Source organism: Rutidosis leptorrhynchoides, chromosome 8 (genome assembly GCF_046630445.1).
Source record: "Rutidosis leptorrhynchoides isolate AG116_Rl617_1_P2 chromosome 8, CSIRO_AGI_Rlap_v1, whole genome shotgun sequence".
Taxonomy (NCBI): domain Eukaryota; kingdom Viridiplantae; phylum Streptophyta; class Magnoliopsida; order Asterales; family Asteraceae; genus Rutidosis; species Rutidosis leptorrhynchoides.
Genome location: NC_092340.1, coordinates 130,217,873 through 130,231,697, shown reverse-complemented (window position 1 = coordinate 130,231,697; position 13,825 = coordinate 130,217,873). Strand labels below are relative to the sequence as shown.

General features: G+C 33.5%; 1 non-coding gene across 1 annotated transcript; it reads left to right on the top strand.

Moving 5' to 3' along the window:
• The first annotated feature begins 12,764 nt into the window (after positions 1-12,764).
• Positions 12,765-12,871, top strand: LOC139865108 (small nucleolar RNA R71). Its single transcript, XR_011764634.1, has one exon. It is a non-coding gene; the product is annotated as a small nucleolar RNA R71 (small nucleolar RNA).
• The last annotated feature ends 954 nt before the right edge of the window (positions 12,872-13,825 follow it).

Genomic DNA, 13,825 nt, shown 5'->3' with positions numbered 1-13,825 from the left:
TCTACCAAGCACATCACCATGGGGAGCTCCTATTTTGTTTTTCAAGAAGAAGGATGGTATATTTAGGTTGTGTATTGACTACAGAGAGTTGAATAAACTTACCATCAAAAACCGTTATCCACTGCCGAGAATTTACGACTTATTTGATCAACTACAAGGCTCGTCGATTTATTCGAAAATCGATTTACGTTTTGGATATCATTAAATGCGAGTAAAGGAGGATGATATTCCAAAAACTACTTTTAGGACGCGTTATGGTCATTACGAGTTTATGGTTATGCCGTTTGGATTGACTAACGCACCAGCTGTGTTCATGGACCTTATGAACCGAGTGTGTGGGCATATCTTGACAAGTTTGTCATTGTTTTCATCGATGAAATACTTATTTACTCAAAGAATGATCAAGAGCACGAAGAACATTTGAGAAAAGTGCTAGAAGTATTGAGGAAAGAAAAACTGTACGCTAAGTTTTCAAAGTGTGCATTTTGGTTGGAAGAAGTTCAATTCCTCGGTCACATAGTGAACAAAGAAGGTATCCAAGTGGACCCGGCAAAGATCGAAACTGTTGAAAAGTGGGAAACCCCAAAAACTCCGAAGCATATACGTCAATTTTTAGGATTGGCTGGTTACTACAGAAGATTCATCCAAGATTTCTCCAAAATAGCAAAACCCTTGACTGCATTAACGCATAAAGGAAAGAAATTTGAATGGAAGGATGAACAAGAGAAGGCGTTTCAGTTATTGAAGAAAAAGCTAACTACGTCACTGATGTTAGGCGTATATGAAATAGCTTATATTTTACTAGGAAATATTATTAAATATGATACAATTTTACACAAGATATTTATTTATTTATAGAATGGATATACCTAAACCTTGCTACAACACTTATAGGCAGTGTACATAATCGTACAGTAGTGTAATTTTTAGTAAGTCCGGTTCGTTCCACAGGGAAATCTTTTAAACAAAGCTTAACGCTATATTAGTTTTATCTTATAAAAATACAAATATATATAAGTAATATTATTGTTATAAAAAGGGGGTTTTTACCGTTTAATGACCGGTTTGTCGATTTTTAAAACATTAGTCGCAGTTAAAACCTAATGTAAAATATTAAATAATAAATAAAAGACTTAATTTAAAGCGTAAAATAAATAACGATAATGAAATTGCGATAAATAAAATTACGATAAAATAAACTTGCGATAATTAAAGAGTACGATAATTAAAAGTGCAATTAAATATGAAAATAAAGGAAATATATATGAAATAAAAGAATTATGCTTATTTAAACTTCCGTAATCATGATGTTTGACGTGTTGATTTTAGTTTATTCCCATGGGTTAATTGTTCTTTGTCTGGGATAATTCAATATGTCCGTCTGGTTTTTGTCCATAACAGTCCATCAGTCATAAATATAAAGTGCGAGTGTCCTCGTCAAATTATCCTTATACCTGAAGTTAAATATTCCAACTAATTGGGGACTTAAACTGTAACAAGGTCTTAATACTTTGTTTAATAATTACACCAGGATATCGACTGCGTGTAATCCAAGGTTTTAATACTTTGTTATCAATTATGCTAAGTGTCCTTGTACATAATTTCACCCCTGTTTTAATAATTCCATAGACTATTAATCCATTCCCGTGTCCGGTTAAATGAACGATTATTCGTACATATAAATATCCCGCCCATCGTGTTCGATCGAGTGTATATGGTTATTTATAGGGACGTCCAATTGTAAATCTTTATATTAAAATTAACAAACTATCATTTAGTTAAACAAATATAGAGCCCATTAATAGCACATAGTCTAATTTCCACAAGTGTCGTTCTTTTGTCCAAACCCCAATTATGGTACAAAGCCCAATTACCCAATTTTAATATTTTTAGTCAAACATCACGATTACTTCGGCATTAAATAAGCATAATAATAACTTAGGTACGAGACATTAATGAAAATAACATAAACATAACTTATAGTGGGTGTTATTAGCGTAGTGGTACACGGACAGAGTTTCGACTTACAAAACCTTAAAACATTCGACTAATCGATCCTTATTATTATCACTAACTTAAAATTAAAATTACAAATTGAGATTACGATTTGGAGTGATACTTGATACATAAAAATGGGGAAAGAAAAATATCTATAAAATATAAAAGGTATCTATAAATCGTCGAAATGCATGTTCTTTTATAGGCAGAGAGTGCTCCGCGAGTGCTGTGCATTTTGGTCTTTAAAGCTCCTCGAGTGCGGAGCTATGGATTCCAGCTCACACTTTTGGAATCCAAGGCTGCCGACGGTTTTTATTATAAATATAATATAAATATATAATTTATATAATTAATTATATATTATATTATATTTATATACATAATTAATTTATAATTTCCGATCCGTTGCGTCATACGTTGAAAGTTGATTCATGTCTCGGTTCCTTATTTTCGAACGTCCTTTCGTATAATTTAATATCTTGTACTTTGCGTTTTGCGTCTTGTACTCTTGTAATTTTGAGACGTTTCTCATCAATAATTTGAATCACTTTGATTGTACTTTGTACTTTTGAGTTTTTTGGTCGTTTGCGTCTTCAATTTGTCGAATCTGTCTTTTGTCTTCACCTTTTAATTTTAAACAAATATTCCTTGTAAATAGGGCAACTGCAACTAAAAGCTTATCTTTCTTGAGGAATCTGTCTTTTGTCTTCACCTTTTAATTTTAAACAAATATTCCTTGTAAATAGGACAACTGCAACTAAAAGCTTGTCTTTCTTGAGGGATAATGCGATGAAATATATTTACGTTCAATGGTAATGAACGCATTAAAAATAGGTTTTTAGAAAACAAATCGGTTTGTAATTTTGATCAAAATATTTTATCGTTCAAGCTCGAGTTTAGATATCATTGAATTCCATGAGTTTGTAATTCTCAATCTTTAAGGTCAATCTCTAGGATTGAGTAATATCAGGCTTAAAAGCTGATTTTTGATCTTTAAGGAGATTATCCTTTCTGGGGATCTGATTCATTAGTCTTATCCAGCTAACTTGCACGGCGTCCTCCCCATTTTACAAGACAGATCCTCTCATGGCTAGGATAAGTCTGACCACTTGGCGAACCTGTTTTATGCTGAGGTCCGTGGATTTCCTGATGATTTTAGAGATGACTTTTCTAGGTTTTTCGTCAACCTACTGCTGGTCTGGATGACAACTTCATGACCTAAATCAAGAAGCGCGTTTCTTTTTCGGAAGACTTTACTTCCTTTTAACGATGGAATTGATTCATCGTGTAGATCCATCTTTCTTTCAAATATATTATAATAAATCGGGTAAAACTGTTTAGTTTAGTCCAAAGAAAAAGTATCTTCAATTATTTGTTACGGAAATATGAGACATATGTTTAAGATAACTTGGTAAATTTTTCCACACTTGGCTTTTATTTTCTTTTATTTGCCTTTTTATTGTCCTCTATTCTATTTTAAATGAATTCTAACATTTTGGTTTGTTTCTCAATTTATGTCCTTTCCGAGGTAACAATAATTTCGGTGTTAACACCTAGTTTTATCGTTCATAAATATGTATAAACATGATTTTGAGTTCATTTAATTGAAAATTTTGAAAAATTTTACTAGAAATGGGTAGTCAGTATATAAGACTAGGGCTGTTCTTTGTTATCAGAGAGCACTAGATTCTAATACAACTACTACGTTACTAGTATTTTTAATGGTAACCAAGTGTTTAAGTTAAAAATTTTAAAAATCCGAAAGAATTTAACCCCTTCCCACACTTAAGATCTTGCAATGCCCTCATTTGCAAGAAATCAGTAACAATTTAAATTATTGAGGGTGATTAGCGTAGAAAAATGATTAAATTTTACCAAAGTTTCCAAACTTATTGGCGTTTGTTTGCTGAATGATAAATGGTGCACATCATTTGTTCATTCCATCTGTTGGTACATCACATTTGTTTTTCGTTTTGTCGTCAAAATTAATAGCTTTTGCTAAACTTAATGCCAGTCTTTGAAAATGCGCTGTTTTACCCTATTTTGTACATGAGATAAACTACAAACACATATATACATATTTTTGAAGTTGGGTTTTCACACCACATTCAAAAATTATTAAAATCTAATAAAGTTAGAAAATTATTAAAGCTATTATAATAATAAAATAAGAAATAAGAAATAAGAAAATTAAGAATTAGTAACATTACAATAAAATAAACAAAAATAAAAAATTACTGATGAGGAGGATGGTTCCAGTATGGGTCCTAAGCGTATCCATAGATACTGTAAAATGCTTGGGCCGGGTCATATGTAAGATATGGTGGTCGGCTCTCTAAAGTCCAAGGAGCAAATTCGGGCATAACGGTAGGAATGTAGTTTCTACCTACTTGTGTACAATGACTTATGATTTGGCTTTGATGATACTGCCAATCTTGAAATGATTTTTGTCTAGCCATTTCATACTCGTGTCGAGACATAAAAATTTGCATTTCCGTCATTGGATTACCCCCTCCCGGTTGACCTTGCTGTTGATCTCTCTCAACCTGTGGATGCTTGCCATCATAACGTGCTGCCGCGTTGTTTCGTTTCTTTAATACCTTAGCACCATGATAAACACGCAAATCTATTCTATCGCGGGGTTCTGGTTCTGCCATTAATAATCCCCCCCCCCGACTTCTATCCACACCGAGATATTCAGCAATTAAAGTAATAAATATACCACCTCCTATTATGCTACCATGCCTCATACCCCTAACCATAGTCAATAAATAATAACCCACACAAAAAGGTATACTTACAGCGCTCTGTGGGTCTCGAATACACATGTGGTAAAACAAATCCTGTTCATTTACCTTTTCCTTATTCTTACCTCGTTGTGTAATCGAATTGGCTAAAAACCTATGGATTACTCTTAATTCAGCTCTATCAATATCAAGATAAGAGTATAATCCCCCCTGGAATCGGTGATGGCTAGTCATCCTACTCCATACGTCATTCGTATCAAAATTCTCATCCACCCTCCTACCATAAACTATTAACCTGTGACAATCATAAGATGCTAGCTCCTCGGGCGTATATATACGTAAAGCCCGAGCCATATCTAGTAAAGTCATATGGCGCATCTCCCCTCCTAATAAAAATCTAAGAAAACTACGATCAGTTAAAGTATCTACCCGATCATTTATTTCAATGGTACATAATAACTCTATACACCATTCTCTATACACAGGTCTACGCATGTTGAATAAACGTACCCAATCACTAAAAGTAGAATTATCATACCTTTGAGTAAGTAATTCCCTGATTGGCTCGGCCAATTTCACTACCTCTAATGGTTCCCAATCTATAACTCTGGGTACCTCAACATTATTAGACACAAGGTTGTGCAGGTTCTTTTGATATTTTGGATAGTCTATCCAATATCTATCAAATCTCAAATTCGGATGTAAATCTGCCTCATGAATGTTTGAATATGAAACAATTGGGTGAGGCATATCTTGTCGGTATTGGTTATTAATTTCCTGTTGATCTGCATCTTCCAGAGGAGCATTGCGAGCCTGGAATGAAGATTCACCCCTTTCAGTCTGCAAAATAAATACAATTTTTGTGCATCCAAATATGCATTAGTTTTAGCAAAATCATAAATCTAAACAATTACAATGACATGTTTAATCCATATTAAACTCTATACACATTTTCAAAATATTAATAATTCTACACTTTTACAAATATACTTTTACAAAAATGTATACAAGATCCTTCGCATTTATCTTTTAAAACATGTCAAAAACAATCATTATAACAATTAAATAAGTTACTCATGGCATTCATATCAATTAAATCAAGTTCATGCAATTTTGGTTTAAAAAGTCCACTTTAATCTTCATAAATCATATTTAGGATCAAAGTTTTGATCATTTAGCAACCTAAACATGTTACACTACTCAATTTAGCATAAACTAACAACAAAATTCGGCCATAACCTGTTTATATCAAAAAGCCCTAATCTTGCTCAAGAACACAAACCCTAGATTATTCAAAAATTGAAGTTCAAAGCTTCTAATCATGTTAAATAGCATCAATCTAGGTTATACAAGCATAATACACAAACAATTGAAGCATTATTACACTAGAAAGCATCAAAATCGAACTAGGCATGAAATTGTTCAAGAACACTAAAAATTCGGATTAAATGGTGTTTAGGTGTAGAAATTTACCGATTTCCTTGAGTAATTCCTTGATAATAGTCTCCTCATTATAAATTTTATGAAAGATTTGATGAAAAATGGTGAAAAATCACGAATTTGGGCGATTTTTTGTGTGTGTTTTTCGCAGAAAATGGGTGTGGGTGGTGTACAAACTGGTCTGTTCGACCAGTTATATTTTTTTTTCTGGATTTTATAAGCTCCGTGAGTGCGGTGGTGGTCCCACTAAAACCTCCGCGAGTCGCAGCTTTTTTTTTTTTTTTATATTATAAAACCTTATACTAACAAAACATAAATTAAATTTAAAATTTTGTTTTTCCTTTTATTTAGGTCGAGGTTGTTTCGGAATGATGTCCTAGTCCGTCCCCCGACAAAATTTTAAAATTTCATCATTTCAAAACATTGTTTTAAAAGCAAAGATTTTTGGGTTTTTTTTAATGTTTTTGGCATACTTTAGTTTAATAAGATTAAAAATAATGATAATAAAAGTTCTCTTCCCTCCCTCGGGTAAAGCAATTTCGGTTCAACGACCTAGTCTTCAACTCACGACGAATTTTAAAAATCATAGTTTTAACTTAGCAAAATAAAGTAAATTTTAGTTTTTAAATTTACACCAAACTTAAATTTAAAATGCATAAAATTAAAAATTCATATTAAAAATTCACACCAAACTTAAATTATATTTTTGTTTTCATACAAATTTATATTAAAAATATTAATTTTTCAAATATTTACAATTTTAAATATATATTAATTTTAACAAGTTTACAATATTATTTTAATATTAATTTTAAAAACAAAGTAAAAATAAAATTAAAAATCTTTTTGGTCTTTTATCCCACTTTAATCAATCAAATATTATCAAAAATATACGCCCCTCTTTTCGGTAAAGTAATTTCGGTTCAACGACTTAATTTAACTCATGACGAATTTTTGAAATATTTTGGGTTGATTGATTAAAGATATTTATACCTTAAGAATAAACGGTAAATTTCGCAGTGATGTAATAAATTTTTGTATGATATCAATAATTTCGGTCATGCATACCTAATTTTATCGAATACCAATTTAATACTTTATAGCGAACAAATTAGCGTTTGTTATCAAAAGGTTAAAAATAAAAATAAAAATAAAAACTAAAAACTGAAAACTGTACAAACTTACCTGTGAGATAGTATTCTTAGTGATATACTTTAGCCCACTCATAAGATAGTCGGACTAATTGGTTTTCCATAGCTACATAGGCATAACCTCGAGCATTTAACGTTTTTTCTTCTAAACATATGAACGGTCCATCTCTGCATAAAGTAACAAATTCGGTATTTGAATAGGTTTGATTATTTGAACATTTACCTTCGTGTAACCATTTTACGCATTTGTGACATCTTTCAAGGTGTCGTGCTCTTCTTTTCGCTGCGGATTTTGATTTTCCTTTACCAAATTGTAACTTATTATTTTCGCATCTGGATTCTTTTCTTACTCCGTCCAATTTACCTCTGATTAATGATACTATTTCACTTGGAAGTGTGTCATTATTACGTTTAGTGATCAAAGCGTGTAGCATTAGACCATGGTTTAATTCACAGGAAGTCTTCATCTCGTAAAACCTAAAAAAAATAAAAATTCAGAATGGGGGGAGAAGACTAGTTCTTTAGGGTCTGCTAGGGAAAGACCATTCGGGTTCCATTTCCGAGAACTACACGAAAACAGAAAATCTAACTCTAACAGAAATATAAATTATCCTTTAAAGACTTGATTCTCCCCACACTTAGTTAGCTGTGGTGTTAAAATTGTGATTAACTTCGTTGTCAACTTCCATTGGACTATCTATGTAATGTGTAACTCTGTGACCATTAACCTTAAATTTAATCCCATTTGAATTTATTAATTCTACTGTTCCGTATGGAAAAACTCTTTTGACTATGAATGGTCCAGACCATCTTGATTTCAATTTTCCAGGAAATAGCTTAAATCGTGAATTGAAAAGAAGAACTCTGTCTCCTTCTTTAAATTCTTTTAAACTTCTGATTCTTTTATCATACCATTTCTTCATTCTTTCCTTATAGATTAACGAATTTTCATATGCTTCATGTCGTAATTCTTCTAATTCGTTTAGTTGACTTAATCGTAGACGTCCAGCTTCATGTAAATCAAGATTACATGTCTTTAAAGCCCAAAATGCTTTATGTTCAATTTCTACTGGAAGATGACATGCTTTTCCGTAAACGAGTTTAAAAGGTGTGGTTCCAATTGGAGTTTTGTAGGCTGTTCTAAAAGCCCCGAGTGCATCCTCCAATTTCATGGACCATTCCTTCGGATTTGATCCTACGGTTTTCTCTAAAATACGTTTTAAAGCTCGGTTGGTATTTTCAACTTGTCCACTTGTATGTGGATGATATGCGGTGGAGATTTTATGAGTTACTCCATATCTTTTAAGAACTTTCTAAAGTTGGTTATTACAGAAATGAGTTCCCCGATCACTTATTAAAGCTTTCGTTGTTCCAAACCTTGCAAAAAGACGTTTTAAAAAGTTGACTACAACTCGTGCATCGTTAGTTGGGAGAGCTTCTGCTTCCGCCCATTTAGATACATAATCAATGGCTACGAGAATGTAGAGATTATTATGAGATTTTGAAAATGGACCCATAAATTCAATACCCCAAATGTCAAATACTTCACATACTTGAATGACATTTTGTGGCATTTCATCACGTTGACTTATTTTTCCGGCCCTTTGACAAGCATCACATGATTTGCAAAGAAGGTGTGCGTCTTTGTAAATTGTAGGCCAATAGAATCCAGCATCGTAAACTTTTCTTGCTGTGAGCTGAGGCCCATAATGCCCTCCTGTTGGTCCTGTGTGACAATGGTTTAAAATTTTACTAGCTTCATCTCCAAATACACATCGGCGTATTATTCCATCGGGACAACTTTTAAACAAATGTGGATCTTCCCAGAAATAGTGTTTTATATCACTAAAGAATTTCTTTCATTTTTGGTACGATAATCCTTTTTCAAGGAATCCACATACTAAGTAGTTTGCATAGTCTGCAAACCATGGAATTTCATTATAATCTATCTTCAATAGATATTCATCAGGAAAGTTGTCTTGTATGGCCGATTCATTTAGAACTTCTAATTCAGGATTTTCAAGACGAGAAAGATGATCAGCGGCGAGATTTTCTGCTCCTCTTTTATCTCGAATTTCAATATCGAACTCTTGTAAGAGTAAGATCCAACGGATTAATCGTGGTTTGGCATCTTGTTTTGAAAATAGGTATCTAAGAGCAGAATGGTCAGTATAGACCACCGTTATAGCTAGAACGAGATATGAACGAAATTTTTCAAAAGCAAAGACAATAGCAAGGAGTTCTTTTTCAGTAGTTGTATAATTCGTTTGTGCTCCTTGTAACGTCTTACTAGCATAATATATAGGTTGAAATCGTTTTTCAATCCTTTGTCCTAAAACGGCTCCCATTGCAAAATCACTTACATCGCACATTAGTTCAAAAGGTAAATTCCAATTTGGAGTTATCATAATCGGCGCATTAGTGAGTTTCTCTTTAAGAATATTAAAAGATTTGATGCATTCATCTGAAAAGATGAATGGAGCATCCTTTTCTAGGAGTTTATTCATAGGAGTGGCAATTTTAGAAAAATCTTTTATGAAACGTCGGTAAAAACTGGCATGCCCTAGAAAACTCCTAACTCCTCTAACATTGGTGGGATGTGAAAGTTTAGTAATTACATCTACTTTAGCTCTATCCACTTCAATTCCTTCCTTTGAAATTTTATGTCCAAGAACGATGCCTTCTTTAACCATGAAATGGCATTTCTCCCAATTAAGAACTAGATTTGATTGTTCACATCTAATAAGCATTCGTTCAAGATTAACTAAACATGTTTCAAAAGTATCACCGAAGACTGAAAAGTCATCCATGAAAACTTCCATGCATTCTTCTATCATGTCGTGAAAAATCGCCATCATGCACCTTTGAAAGGTTGCAGGGGTGTTGCAAAGTCCAAATGGCATGCGTTTGTAAGCAAAATACCATAAGGGCACGTGAATGTGGTTTTTTCTTGGTCCTCGGGTGCTATTGGAATTTGAAAATATCCGGAAAAATCATCAAGAAAACAATAGTAACTGTTTCCGGCTAATCTTTCCAACATTTGATCAATGAAAGGTAAAAAGTGATCTTTTCTAGTGGCATCATTTAATTTTCTATAATCAATACATACACGCCATCCTGTTACAGTCCTAGTAGGAATAAGATCATTTTTCTCATTTGTAATGACAGTCATGCCACCCTTTTTAGGCACGCATTGAACTGGGCTTACCCATGGACTATCATAGATTGGATAAATTAAACCTGCATCAAGCAGTTTAATAATTTCTTTCTTAACAACTTCTTGTATATTAGGATTTAGTCTTCTTTGACGTTGCACATATGTTTTATGGCCTTCTTCCATAAGGATTTTATGTGTGCAATACGAAGGACTTATTCCTTTAATATCATGAATCTTCCATGCAATGGCTGGTTTATGAGCTTTCAACACAGAAATGAGTTGTGATTTCTCATTTTCAGTAAGAGAAGACGATATTATTACAGGTAATTCAGATTCACCATGTAAATAAGCGTATTCCAAATGGTTTGGAAGTGGCTTTAACTCTAATTTCGGTGGTTCTTCTATCGATGATTTGTATCGATATCTGTCTTCTTCTTTTAGCATTTGAATTTCTTCTGTTGTTGGTTCATATCCATTAGCCATAAGTGTAGCTAACATTTCAGCTTCATCAATTGGTTCATTACCTTCTCCTAAAGAACATTCTCCTATTCCTTGTAATTCTGGAAATTCTTCTAACAATTCTGCATGTGATTCTATAGTTTGAATATAATAACATGTATCATCTGCAGATTGCGGTTGTTGCATGGCTCTATCAACTGAAAAAGGTAACACTCTCGTCCACTATACTTAGGGTCAATTTCTTACCGAACACGTCTATCATTGCTTTAGCCGTGTTTAAGAATGGTCTTCCTAATATGAGAGGAACTTGAGAATCTTCTTCCATGTCCAGAACAACAAAATCTACTGAAAATACTAAAGTACCAACTTTAACTAGCATGTTTTCCATTATCCCTCTAGGATATTTTATTGAACGATCGGCTAGTTGTATGCTTATTCTTGTTGGTTTCAATTCTCCAAGGTCTAGTTTAGTGTATAATGAATACGGCATCAGATTTATACTAGCACCTAAGTCTGCCAATGCTTCTATTGAACTAAGACTACCCAGAAAACATGGAATTGTGAAACTTCCTGGATCTGATAATTTTTTTGGTATCTTATTCAACAGCACTGCATAACAATTAGTATTCATAGTAACAGCCGAAAGTTCTTCCATTTTCTTTCTATTCGTGATTAGATCTTTCAGAAATTTAGCATATCTAGGCATTCCTGAAATCACATCAATGAAAGGAAGATTGACAATTATTTGTTTAAACATATCCAAGAATTTGGATTGCTTGACTTCAAGTCTCTCTTTTCTCATTTTACTCGGGTATGGAAGTGGTGGTTGGTATGGTTTAACATAAGGTTTAGCTTTAACTGTGTTATCTTCATTAACCTTTTCAACTACCGGTTCTTTTTCCTTATCTTGATCAGGTTATGGTTCTTGTGGAGTAGGAATAGCTTCCTCAGAAATTACAGGTATTTCAGGTGGTTTAAGTGTAATACCACTTCTTGTGGTAATGGCTTTAGCTGTTTCATTCCGGGGGTTAGCATTTGTATCACTAGGTAGACTTCCCGGTTTTCTTTCACCTATTAACCTTGCTAGGTTACTTACTTCTTGTTCCAAATTTTGAATAGAAGCTTGTTGATTTCTAAATGCTTGAGCATTTTGTTCATTGGTTTGTTTCTGAGATGTGAAAAACTGTGTTTGAGATTCAACTAGCTTTGTCATCATATCTTCTAAATTTGGCTTTTTTATCATCGGTTTGTGGTGGTTTGTTTTGAAAATTAGGTCTTTGCTGATTGTAAGTATTATTGGATACTTGTTGATTACTAGGACCTTGTTGATTGTTGTATGGAACATTTCGGCTATAATTCTGGTTTTGATTGTAAATTGGTCTTGGCGGTTGATAATTTTTCTGATAATTATTTCCAGGCCTTTGGTTTATGTATGAAACATTCTCTCTTTATTCCATTGTTAGTTCAATACTGAGACAATCTTTGGTCAAATGTGGTCCTCCACACTGCTCACAACTAATTCGTATTGAGTGAATATCCTTAGTCATCTTTTCCATTCGTCTCTCAACAGCATCTATCTTTGCGGAAATGGAATCTAAGTCATGGCTAGAATCGGCTCTAGCTGCTTTAGATGATCTAACGATATCTTTTTCTTGGTGCCACTCATGTGAGTGGGAGGCAGTGTTATCAATAATTTTATAAGCATCAGTTTCTGTTTTCTTCATAATGGAACCACCAGCTGCTATGTCTATGTCTTTCCTTGTAGTGATGTCGCATCCTTGGTAGAATATTTGTACTATTTGACAGGTTTCTAAACCATGTTGCGGACATCCTCTCAATAACTTTTCAAATCTGGTCCACGCTTCATATAGAGTTTCATTTGGCTTCTGTGTGAACGTAACAATTTCTCCTTGAAGTCTTACGGCTTTAGATGCCGGAAAAAATTGTTTAAGAAAATTTTCAACTAAAACGTCCCATGTATCAATCGCCCCTTCAGGTAATGATTCCAACCAATCTTTGGCTTCTCCCTTTAAAGTCCAGGGAAATAACATGAGATATATCTGTTCATCCTCAACTTCTCGAATTTTAAATAGAGTGCAGATCCTATTAAAGGTACGAAGATGTTCGTTTGGATCTTCCTTCGGCGCACCACTAAATTGGCATTGATTAGTTACCATGTGTAGAATTTGTCCTTTGATTTCATAATCTGGCGCATTAATGTCTGGTTGAGTAATTGCATGACCTTGGCCAGTGCGTTTAGCTCTCATTCGATCTTCCATACTTAGAGGTTCCAGATTCTCCATGATTGAATTTGTTAAATCTGAATCACTAGAGGATTCTGATTTAATGGTTGGTTCCTCAACAATCTATGTTTGAATGATTGGTGGTTCCGGAGGAAAGATTAATGGTTCAGGATTATGAATTGTCCCTGAATATTCTCCGGATTCTCAATTGTGAGGTCGGGTTCAAAAAATGGATTATCGGAAATTTGAATTGGAGTACTTGGTCGACTGGATGAGGATTCTAAAGAAAAATCAACGGCGACAATATTTGCTAGATGTCTTGATCGAGTTACAGGTGGTGAACGTACAAAATGTGGTGAACGTTTTGCTCGGTGCATTCACTGAATATCCTATTAGTTTTTAAAAAGAAAGAAAAATTATATAAGTTATCAAATTAATAGACTTTTCTGATTTTGCCCACGTTTCGAATAGCCAAAAGATGCAGCAGAGGGGCAGGATTTGTTTGGTCTCAATATAATTGAGTACTGTTTGGCTCCAATAACCCGGTCCACGTACAAATCCAACTATTACTACGAACCAGAAAATTTTGATGTCTATCAATTTAACCACTTAAAATAATTTTTCGTTTGA